At 39.9% G+C, this 12,445-nt stretch overlaps 1 protein-coding gene across 3 annotated transcripts in view; it reads left to right on the plus strand.

The window, feature by feature from the left end:
- The window catches only part of Fgf13 (fibroblast growth factor 13), a 522,252-nt gene that overhangs the window by 111,636 nt on the left and 398,171 nt on the right, over window positions 1–12,445 (plus strand). The window lies entirely within an intron of this gene.

Genomic DNA, 12,445 nt, shown 5'->3' on the forward strand with positions numbered 1-12,445 from the left:
TTCTTGAAGAAGGAGTGACTTTGGCAAAGCAGAGAGGGGAGAGGTAAAGACAGGTGGTGAGAGGGAGCAGTTCAAAGCTTCTGATGGAGTCATTTTTCCAGCCCCATCCTCCACATTGTCCAATATTCTCTAAGATCCTTAGCACTGGTCTTAGCATCACTGGGACAAGTGTTAGAAAAAGAGAGTTGTGTAACATGGAAGTGGGCATATGACTTTGTAATATGCTTATGTATCTCAAAGGGACAGGTGAGGCCATGATATAACTGGATGATGTATATTAGAATTACTTAGGTTTATAAGTTCAATTTAAAATAAATTTGCTTTGGTGAATACCATTATCAACTAATGTCATTTGTGAGAGAGTTCACAAAAGCCTCCATCTGTGCTTCAAAGTATGAATCAAACACACATGTAGTTACAGTGTGCTATAACAAGTCAGCATTTCTCACTAGGGCATGAGCCCTAAACAAGGTCACTCCCTGTGTAACTTCTTTCCTTGTTTCAGGTGTGTATTGTATGGAAGAAAAACCTAAACTACCAAATGAAACTGAATTCATATAGCCCAGTGTGATGATAAAAGCAAAAGTCCTATGGAATGCCTTGGTTGCGTCCTCCAATATGGTACCCCAGGGAACAACAAGGAAAGCAGCCAGTCCAGGTTAGATGCCTGGACCTGTATCTGGGGTCCAGGCTGGATTGGTAACTTACCTGTTTGCCTTGCATTTTTCAATAATGCTCCTTCTCTTTCTTCAGACCAATCTGGTTGTAAACCCTAACATCCCTAACATGGAATTCTGAAGGGTCTATCATTTTGTGTAAACCTATATTTTTAGAGCATTGTTTCTTCTTACCCTTCCCTTTAAAACCATTCTGTGCCTTACTGTATCAGAGTTGTGTGTTTTGCACATCTGGTATTCTGCTGAGATATTAAACTTGATTTTAAAATCTGCATCTGCTTTCACTTACTATAATAGATTGGAGCCTTAATTTATTTTTGTTCCATTGTAGATATATTTGATATTTATTCTGAAGATTTTATACTTCCTTACATTCTAATTTTATTTCTTGAGCTCTTTCAGTTTTCTTGAAAGGCAAAGCAATATCCAATTCCATTGAACATTCTTTTTCAAAATTGTAAACCTCTTTCTCACTTAAAAATATGATCTCGTGTCTGATTATAAACCACAAATAATAGCATGTGTTCAAAACAAATGCTGTAGTTGGAATAGCAGTAAAATAAATCGTGCAGGTTTTTAGGTATTTACAGCAGACTATTCAATAGCTTTTGGCTTCAAGGATGATTAAAAAGTACATTTATTGATTTCTAACAAAACTACAGTATTAATAATCTCTGGAGGGATAGTGGATTATTGGCTTCTTGTCACAATGGCTTTGAGGAGAGTGTGGCTTTTTGTATAAAAAGCACCTGCTCAGCAGAGGGTCAGAGTTGGGCCTCTGAGCCAAGTACATGTATGGTTTAGCAGTTGAGTATCCTGGTCTTGATGGACTTGTTCGGTTTGAATTAGTATGAGTCATGTTTGAGGACCAGGCAAACTGAGAGCACTCAACCTTACAAGCAATTCCTCTTCTTGCTTGATCTTTTCTCTTTGTCTTGTCATGATGCTAAACCATAGCAACTACTTGTCTTTATTCATAGCATTACATGAAAAGAGCCAAGGATGGATGCTCACCTTACACTTGGGCCAAAGAAGTTAGCTCACAGATAAAGTTAGTAGTCCCTCTCTTCCCCTTTGTATACAAGAGATCACATCCCAGAACCCAGGCCCTAGGAATGCTGTGATGTCTTTTCAAGTGTTCTGCTTGTCCTTTGAACTTGTGTATTTCATGAAAAGGGTAATTATAAAATTCTTTACCTTTCCTTCTAAGTGGAGGAATCCTGTTATTCTCAGATAGTCATGTTCAAAGGGAAAAAGTTTTCTTTCTTTTTCCTTGTATTACATCTCCACCAGAGAATCCTCAACTTGGCCCTTTGTGTTACTCACCTTTTCCTCACTGTGACTATAATACCTGACATAAACAACTTAAAAGAGGAAAGGTTTATTTTGACTCATTATTTCAGAGATTTCAGTCCATTGTTGGCCAACTCCATTGCTCTGGGCCCAAGGTAAGGTAGAACAATATGGCGGAAGGGCATGATGGAGGAAAACTTCTCATGGCAACCAGGAAGCAGAGAGAGAGGGAGAATGGAGGGGCAGGGACAAAATATAATCCCCAAGGGCACATACCCCAGTGACTTACTTCCTCCAACCATGCCCAACCTGCCTGCATTTTCTGTTACCTCCCAGTGGTTCATTCAGCTATCAGTGAACTAATCTACTGATAAGGTCAGAGCCCTTGTGTTACTGTCTAGGGGTGCTGGGTTCATGGTCTCCATTCAGCAAAGAAGTGGTGTCAATATACTTTATATACAACCAGAGATAAGAAAAGTTGTGCTGTATATGTGTAATAAGAATTGTAATGCATCCAGCTCTCATTTTTTTTTTAAATCAATGAAAAAGAATTGAAGAACAGGACACAGAGATAGCAAGGAAGAAGTAAGTTTATTGCAAAGGTGACAGATGATTCAGAGATGAACTTATCCAAAGAGGAGGGGTCAGGTGGGGGAGTTTGGGCCTGTTCTTTTTATGGTCTCTGGAATTTCTTCCTTCTCCTATCTCTTCCTCTGTCCACACTAGCTTCACTATCATAAATTGGTACACCCTATCTCCATGCGTCTGTTTTCATTTTTCTATTGGATTCCCCACTTAGGGGTACAAGTACAGATGTGTCTGTCTGATTGGGTCCCCCGCTTGTGTTCATGAGCACTTTCATCAAGCAGGAAGTTGACTTCATCAGAAGACCTACCCGTTCATACCCCTTTATTCTGGCCCTGCCCCCTGACCTCCTCACTCTCCATCTTACCCTGACTGCCTACACCTTTCTGTATCTACCTCACTCATGATCTAGTCACTTCTCAAAGCCATACATCTTGACATTGCTGCAAAACATAAGTTTTTGGTGGACATTTTAGATCCAAACCATAGCACCCTTTATGCATCAAATTGTTTTTTTTTTTAATTTAAAATGTTTTTTTTTTTTTTATTGAAGATTGAACCCAGGAGCACTCTACCATTGAGCTATATCCCCAACACTTTTTATTTTTATTTAAAAAATATTGGTTCTTTTTAGTTATATATAACAGTAGAATCCACACAACACTTTTTCTTTTTTTACTTTGAAACAAGGTCTTGCTAAGTTGCTTAGGGCCTCACTAAATTGCTGAGGTTGACCTTGAATTTGCAGGATTCCTGCCTCAGCCTCCAAAATCAGGACTATAGGCCTTAAGTTTTCAGGTAATAGTCTGCCTTCCCCTTTTCAGAACTGGACTTCTTGTGAAATTCCTAGTGTTTCTTTTCATTGCTATTCAAAGCCTCCCATTTTTCTTTTTATCTGCCTATTATCCTCCCTTCTCTCTCCATCCTTTTTCTTTTTCCTTCTCTACTATCATTCCTCTTTCCCTCCTCCTTTTTTTTTTTTTTTTTTTTTGGTACCAGGGATTGAACCCAGGGATGCTTAACCACTGAACCAAGAGCAGCATCCCCAGTCCCTTTTTTTTTTTTTAAAGTTTGAGACAGGGTCTCAATGAGTTGCTTAGGGCCTTGCTAAGTTTCTGAGGCTATTTTGAACTTGTGATCTTCCTGCCCCAACCTCCCAAGCCCCTGGGATTATAGGTCTGTGCTACTATGTTTGCCCCCTCCTTCTTTTTACCTCTCCCTCTCTCTCCCACCTGCTGTCTCTTGATTCTGTCACTTCTAAGTGCTAGTATATTCTCAGTGAGGTATCTGGTTTCTTTTCCTCAATTTCTTTTTATTCTGCTTGTGTGTCCTTAGTACCTGGCCTGTAGCACATTGGAAAGTATTGTTCCAAACTGGGGCCATTTGCTCCACAAACTCTAGCTCACGCCCAGTTTTTGTTATGCCATACTATGATGGGTTCCTGCCCAAAGAAATAATTTTGCTTCCTTGATTGCTGTATACACACAGACACTGTGAAGACCGTCCCCACCCCCACCCCCAACTTTTGCATTATTCAGGGAGTATGGATGGGCCCTGTTCACATTCAAGTCTGCTTCTCTTTTGCGGCCAGTAAGTGCATCAGGTTATGGTTCTGGAATTTTAGGGCTTAATGATCTAAATTGTTTTCATTACTGTAGGTCGTCTGATATCCACAGCTTTCACACCTTTTTTGGGGGATTGGTTTGCTTTCCTTTCTTTTCTTCTAATAGGGATTTTTTTTGGAGGGAGCAATGTAGAGAATTGAACTCAGGGTCTCACAATAGCTAGGCAAATGGAGTACCACTCACTGAGCTGTATCCCCAGCACTTGGGATTATTATGAAATCTTGAGCAAAGTCCAATATTTTAAATAGGTCCGTTGGAGCAGCTGTGCTTAAAATGTAGGTGGAGAATTCTTCGTTTTCCTTGCTCCTCCCCAGCCACCTCTACAGTTCATTGGAGTAGAGCTTGATGAAGCCTAGGGCTGATTCTCTTTCCTTTCAACTTATACATGACAACCAAGATGGGGACAGGGAGAGGATAGGGACAGAAAGGGTCAATGGTGCAAAGTTGTAGTGAGCAACCCAATCATTGGTCCTGAATGAAACAAAAAGACAGCCCCTGGTTCAATATTCATGTCAGTATCTAACAGATGTCTGGCCAGTATGGAGGGTTAAGATGTTGAATCCTTCTTGTTTTAAGACAGAAAGGATCCTCTCCACTTCTTTCCCCTGCAGCCAAAAGCCCCAGGCAGAACCAGTCCTGATTGCAGCTTGACAGGTTACCATGTCTTTAATAGAGATTATTTAAGTGAATAAGATCTGTTCTGGTCTTATAATGAGGTTGTTATTTCCAACTTTTATTCTAAGAAGCAAAGCTGGGTCACTCAGACCCAGTAAAGGCATATTTACTTGATCCATTTGGCCATGTCATTCTAAAGCCAGGGCTAAAATGCTTTGTGCCCACAGACAGGGAGTGGCCATAGGAAGCAGAGCAGAGAGCTGAGATGAAACACCCAACCACTGGCCAAGAGATTAGTTCCCACTGTCTCTGAGCTGGGGCTGTGTGTGTGCTTAGAGACAGCCTATCACTAAGGTGCTCTGGGGCAAAGATTGCTAAGGGAGGGGTGTCCTCATAGAGAGGTGATGGGTGACTCTATGATGCCCTATTCAGACCCTCTTCCTTTCTCAGTATCTGTCAAGCTCTGGGGTAGTGATGGTAGACTTCCTGTAACAGCCCTTAGCTAGCCCATCCTGTGTTGCCCTACACAAGACCTCCCCTCTCTTACCTGGAATATCAGCTAGGCACAGAACTGATCTTTCTGCCTACAAAGTTTTTGTTTGTTTTTAATGTATATGGTGAAATATAGATTAAAAAGTACATATTAACATATGCATGGGGATTAAGAACAAAATGAACTCCTAACATATCTAACATATAGCTTGAGAAATGGAATATTATCTGTATTTAGATGACTATATTTAGCAATGTTGCTGAATTCTCTTAATAAAATTCCAATAATTTATAAGTCTTTTATCCTAGGGAGACAATCATATTGTTTGCAAATAATGAGACTTACTTCTTCCTCTCCAGTCCTTATGCCATCTCTTCCTTTGTTTTAACTTACTGTACTAGATAATATCTGTAGTTCAATGTCAAATCACAGTGGTGCCAGTAAACAGTCTTCTTTTATTCTTGATTTTCAATTGGAATACTTCTAACATATTATTGTTGAGTTATAATATTTCCAAAATATTTCCTATAGATAGCTTTTATCAAGTTGAGGAATTATCACATATAGTTAATTAATATATTTTATTGTGAATGGATGTTAATTTTTACCAAACGTGTTTTCTGTGTCTTTTGATATAATTATTTAACATAGTTTTGCCCCTCTTTCTCTTTTGATCCTTTCAGCCAACGTAGCATGTTAGCCTCATAGATTTTTAGTAATAAAACAAACTTAAATTCCTGGAATAAACAGAACTTGGTCATGATTTGTTTTCTGTTTTATACATGGCTGGATATCATTTGCTAATGTTTTTTTAGTATTTTTGAATTTATATTCATAAATTTTATTAGTATATATTCTTAATTTGTCATATTATTCTGGTCTATTTTTGGTGCCAGGGTATGAGTAGCTTCCAAAGGTGAAGAAATATTCCCTTTTTTAAAATTCTGGATGAGTTTATATAACATTGAAATTATGTGTTTTTCTAATATTTTGTAGAATTTGCCTGATGCTTGCTTAATGGGAAATATAAAAAAATTAATGGTTATAGGATCATTTTTAGTCCATTTTATAATTTATATTTTTCTGGTAATTTGGATATTTTGTTGAAATTTCTGAATTCCAATGTGCTTGTAACATTTTCAGATCATTTTTAAACTCTGCTGCATCAGTAGTTATGACCCTTTTAATTCTTAATATTGATATTTGTGCCTCTGCTTTCAGTATTATTCCCTTTTATTTCAAAGCCCACATAATCACCAAAATAATGTTATTCAAACATGGAACTAATAGTATAATTACCTTCCACATTAACAAATCATAAGAGGACTTTTAAGGCCATTTATGATGTAACCCCAGCTAGTTGGTTTGAAACTGTCTTCCTCCTCTTTGAGATTCAGTCACACTGGACTAATGTAGTTCTGATATATTCTGGACTTCTGTAGCACAATGCCTTTGTGACCTTTGGTTACCCTTTCTTGTACATCTTCATCCATTGAAATACTTCTTGTTTCTTAAGGCTCATATCAAATTCTGTCCATGAATTTCTCTTTTTTCTGCAAAACAGAATACAAATTTTCTTCTGATTCTGGCAAAATATTCCCTCAAACTTCTCCACAGCAAGTATAATGTTGTTTATACTTAATGAGTTGCTTACGTGTCTGCAGACTCCTGTAGGCTGTGAGCCTGTGGCTCATGCTAAGTGAAATAAGCTAGTCCAAAAAAAACCAAAGGTTGAATGTTCTCGCTGTTATGAGGATGCTAACACAAAATAAAGGGGGAGGGAAGAACAGAAGAACACTGGGTTAAACAAAGGGGAATGAGAGAAGGGAGAGGGGATGGGAATAGGAAAGACAGTGGAATGAATCAGACATAAATTTTCTGTGTTCATATATGAATACACCACAGTGAAACTCCACATCATGTACAACCACATGAATGGGATCCTACTTAGAATAGGTTAGACTCCATGTATGTATGATATGCCAAAACACACCCTACTGTCATGTATATCTATGAACAAAAAATTTTTAAAAAGACCCTGTCCTCTCTATAGTTACATTCTAAACACCTAGCAGGGGTCTACTCAAAATCTGTTATAGTCAATGGAAATGAATAAAACTGAGTGGAATTTGAAAAGCATTCTTTGTGGAGTAACATGAAGAGGTCCTTACCTCTCTTAAAAGTCCTCCTTTGATAACTGGCTAAAGTCAGAAAGTCTACCATTTGAGCTCCATTCATTTATCTTAATGGTTTCTTCTTTGTTAAAAATACTAACTGGTCTAGCAAAGTAGAAGAGTTCTTTCTGGGCATTGACACCCAACTCCATACAGTTTTCCCTACCCTCTAAAAAGCAAGTGGATTTACTAGATCTTTTTGCGAGAATAGATATACTGATGGGACCTGAACAAGGAACATCTCTAGGGGGCAAAAATGATGCAGAAAGTGATGGTTAGGTATACTCACAGTGGTTAACTTTTAGTTAGTATCTGCTGTATTCTAAGTGTGGTCCTAAATAATATATATTCTTTATAACAGCTCCAAGAGTTTGGTACTACTAATCATCTCTAGTTGTACAGAAGAGAAAACTGAGGTTCGGAGAGGTTAAGACATTTATCTTAGAACACTCAACTAGTTAATGCATAGTTGAGATTCAGAAGAAGTTCTGGAGGACTGTGATCTACTACCCTACTCAAGTTATCTGTTATTTATTACCCCATGTCCAAACCTCAGCTATTTATTAAGCACCTTTTTTTAATGAGTAGCTTTGCTTGGCTCCATACTATCATTGTCACTTTTTCAGATACTTTAGTGGTCAAAGTGACTTCCTGTTTGCTGACTGCTCTTGGGAGCTGCTGGAAAGAGGCCAAGAATGTGTGAAATTTCTTGGGCTGCTTCCAGTACCCACAGCAGCTCTTTCTGTTCCCTGAGTGAGGACTTTTGGGTTTTGGAAGGACCTGAAACCTCTTTAAAAACAAAGTCTCTGCTTTGTCATGTCATTCCAACTGCATCTGTAGACTTTTCCTGAAACCTGATCACACCAACATCCAACTTTTGGAAACACCAACTTCCTTGTTGAAAGGAAAGGGAGACAACTGTCTCCATGGAAGCTGGGAATAAGGGTGGCCTCAGGAAATAGTTTAGAGGGCCAACCAAAGAGCACATGTGTTTGGAGACTGAATATATTTGTGGACAGTTCTAGTTCTGTTTTCCAGGCAGTCTTTGGCTGGCTCCTGAGAGTCCACATTTTTCGTATTCTCACTCCCCCAATCCATAAAGCTGCTTTAGGGCTGCCAGGTCTATAGTATTATAAGTCATCTGGTCCAAACCCCTCATTGTGAAGATGAGGAGCAGGTAGCCCAGAGAGAGGGCATGTCTCACCCAGGGTCACATAGCACAGTGGGGACAGTGGGGGTCAAGCCTACATTAAGACTTAGGAGTTTTGGGGGTTTTTTTGGTACTGGAAATTGAACCCAGAGGCACTTAGCCACTGAGCCATATCCCCAGCCCTTTTTGTTTTTTATTTTGAGACAGAGTCCCAGTAAGTTTCTTAGGGCCTCACTAACTTGCTGAGGTTGACCTTGAACTTGGGATCCTCCTGTCTCAGCCTCCAGAGCCCTTGGGATTACAGGCATGTGCCACTATACCCTGCAAGACTCGGGAGTTTTGATGGAATGTCCCAGACTGGGAGACTTTCTTTGGCTCTCAGTGAAGATTATGCTTTCTATTAGTTATCTTTTCTAGGGAACATGATCTTTATTTTCAGTTAGACTTTAAGTACCTTGAAGACTGAGAGTATATTTTATAATTGATTTTGGACTCCTTACCATGCCTTACATATACTTGGTCCTCAATGAGAGTTTGTTGTCTTATTTGTTTCAGCCTCCTCTTCTGAACCTCATTCCACAGGACTCCTAGTGTCTCTGGCCTTGCCCTCAGTATAATGCAACCTTCCACTGTATGTATCTCCTCTACCTGGAGGGAGAGCTTTCACAGCCAGGCCCTCTACTAGCTCCAGTGCCCTGAAGTCCATTCTAAACTCTGTTTCTAATTAATGCACAGTTTTATTATTTTATTTTTTGGTACTGGGGATTGAACTCAGATGCACTTTACCTCTGAGCTACATCTCCAGCCCATTTTATTTTTCAGTTGTTTTTTACTATTTGAAAAAGTGTCTTGCTAGTTGCTTAGGGCCTCACTAAGCTGCTGGGGCTAGCCTCAAACTTGGGATCCTTCTGCCTCAGCCTCCTGTGTTGCTGGATTACAATCATGGGCCACCATACCTGACTGATTCATGCAGATTTTTAATAATGTTTTTACATCACATACCTATGGTTTGTAGAGTATTTTTCCATTTAACTTTAAAGCTATAAGGCAATTTTTCATGCAGTACCATCAAGAAAGGTGCATAGCTATGTCTACCTTGTCTATAAGATACAGAATAATTGGGTTATGAAGCTTGGTTTTCTGCTTCCTTCCCCAGCTTTAAGAAAGGAAGCCTCTCTTGGGATATCAATCTGTAATTGAAACAAATCAACAGGCACTGGGAGGTGGGGGGGGGCTGCATGAAGAACAGATGATACCTGCTGAATAGTGTGTCAGATATGCTTGTCTGTTCTTCACATTCCTATACTGGTGCTATCCCTGACATCCTCTACCAAGAAAAATTACCTTGGTCAAGTCACTTCATATTTCCTAGTCTCAGGCTCCTCACCTGTTGATAGAAATAATAACCTTTGCCATGATATGCTGGGAGAACCCAATGAGGTGATATCTATCAAAACACTTGGAAATGGTGTATGCAGTTCTCTGAACAGTAACAGTACATTTTTTATTATTAGAGAGGTTATAAAATAATAAAATATAGTTGTAGAAGATGCTGTAAGAGCAGAGATACTGTTATGTTCTTGTGCATGTCACCTAAGCTCTTGGTGCTAGCTGACACATGCATCCATGGAAAGCCAGCCTGCTGGAGCCTCTGGCACTGCCTGCAGTCTAAGGGAATAAATTGTCCTGCCCTAGAAGAGGAGTTTGAAAGGTAACTCTAATGCCTCTATTGTGGTTTCTGGGCTACACTTTCCTTTAGTATCTAAAGAGGTCAGCAAATACTACAGAAGTTCAAAATCCACCCCTGCTTGGCAAAAGGTGGAATTTAGCTGTAGGGTCAGTTCCAGCTGCTACTCACTTCTCCACTGTCCCCTCGCTCTTTTAGCAATAGCATATGCTTAAAAGCACATACAAGCATCTCCAAAGGCAGCTTCCAAGGAAGAGCTGCCTGAAAGTCCTGAGAACAGGCAGTAAGCTTGAATTGGCAAGAGACAATTCTGAAGGCAAGAAATCATACAGCTGTAAAAGTAGGTATAATTGTGACAACAGCTATCCTTAGTCCATCAGAGCCATCTCTTCTACCTGGTGTGCTGCACAAAGCTGGCTGGCCCATTAATTTTACATCTCTTTTCATCGGGATGACTCTGCTTGCAGTGGGTTCAGGTAAATAGTGCTCCACAGGTGTTTGCAGCATGCCCCAGTGCTCATCCCTAGAAGACTGATGCCTCCTTCTTGATTATTCTAGTTCCTGCTGATCATTCCATGCTTGTGGTTGTTCCATTTTTAGTCTGTTGAATAGCTGTGAAACAGATTTTGTTATAAGAAGATTTGAGATGTGTTCTACTACTACAGATATGGCTTTATCAAGTATTATTGCCTTATCCTAAGATGAGTAACTCATCTTAGGGGAGAAAATCAAATTCATCTTGTTAATTTTCAGCGGATATCTCCACTGAACAGTGGGGGAAATTGTGCGAATTTCTCTGGGTAGGTTAAACAAATACGCAATGCCAAGGATTAGTTTCTCTGGTGGGGCTTTTGGGTTTCTTGGAATGTCTAAGAACATGGTGGAGAGTTAATCGGGGATCTCTCTTTGCTCTGTGCTTTCCAGCTATATTTGCAAGATTTTACTGGGTAAATATTAGCTTCTGAATAGACATAAGTCATTGCTGAGTAGCTTTTTCTGTTAGTTCCAATCCTGGGAGGCAGGTACCTTTGGTGTTTGACCATTGGTGCAGCACAAAGCTCCAGCTAGGAACCAAAAACCCAGAAAAGCAGTGGCCACAGGCAAGTGGAAGCAATTACAAATGTGATCACAGTAAGGACTGTTATTTGAACTGCCTGGCTTCTGCCTGTGCATCCCACTCCTATACTCTTTTCTGAAGAAAAAGCAGTCTGGAGGAATGTGTTGATGAGGTTATAAAATTTGAGGTTTGAGAATGTTATAAAGGGCTCAATTATACCAGAATTTGACTGAATGAAGCCCAGAGTAGGACTGCATGATCAAAAGCTATGTCATTAGTGATAACCCTTTCAGGGAGCAAAAGCCTTCAAAGTGCAAGAGAAGTGTGAGCCAGGGCTATTTACTGCTTCTGATACTTGGGTGCCATTCAGTGATTGAGCACAGATGGAATAGAAGAGAAGGAAAAGTGTATCTAGTAGCCATCCTCCTCTCCCTTCCCAGGCTCTTGCCCAATTTTAGGTAGATTTTCAACCATGCCTCTCTGAGTATGGCAACAAATAGCCTCCTAGCTATTTTCCGGCTTCCCATATCTCCTTCTCTGGATCCTTCCTCTTCTAGCACTTTCCATAATGCAGTGCAGTATACATCTTTCTAAGACCCAGTCCATCACTTAGTCCTGGACTCAGACTCCAAAAGCTAAGAAACAGAGTCTTCCCTCCTTAGTTTCTTGGCCACAGGCTTCCCAACCAATTTAAAGCCCATACCCGTTTATCCCCCTTCATATGAGCTCATATTCAGGTAAATTTGCAGAACACACCTGAAGTTACATGCCTCTTTTACAACTGTCACCTATTTCTGCTTCTCTCAATTTCACCCGTCATTCATCAACATCATGTATTTTATTAAGCTTTCCTTGATACTTTATCCCCAATTGGAAATGGTGTTCTTCCTCTGAACTCACATAGGCTGGTGATTGAATTTCTCTCTTGGCTTCGGTTCAAGTGCTTGTGACTTTTCTGCCCCTCACCCTGCAGTAGACAGTGAGCTCCTTGAATGCCAGGACCTGTGCCAGATTCATCATCACATTCTGCTTTGGGGCCTTAACAGAGCCCTTGGTAAATATTTTCATGACCCCACCTGCCACACTGGC

The sequence above is a fragment of the Urocitellus parryii genome, chromosome X, assembly GCF_045843805.1.
Source record: "Urocitellus parryii isolate mUroPar1 chromosome X, mUroPar1.hap1, whole genome shotgun sequence".
NCBI lineage: Eukaryota > Metazoa > Chordata > Mammalia > Rodentia > Sciuridae > Urocitellus > Urocitellus parryii.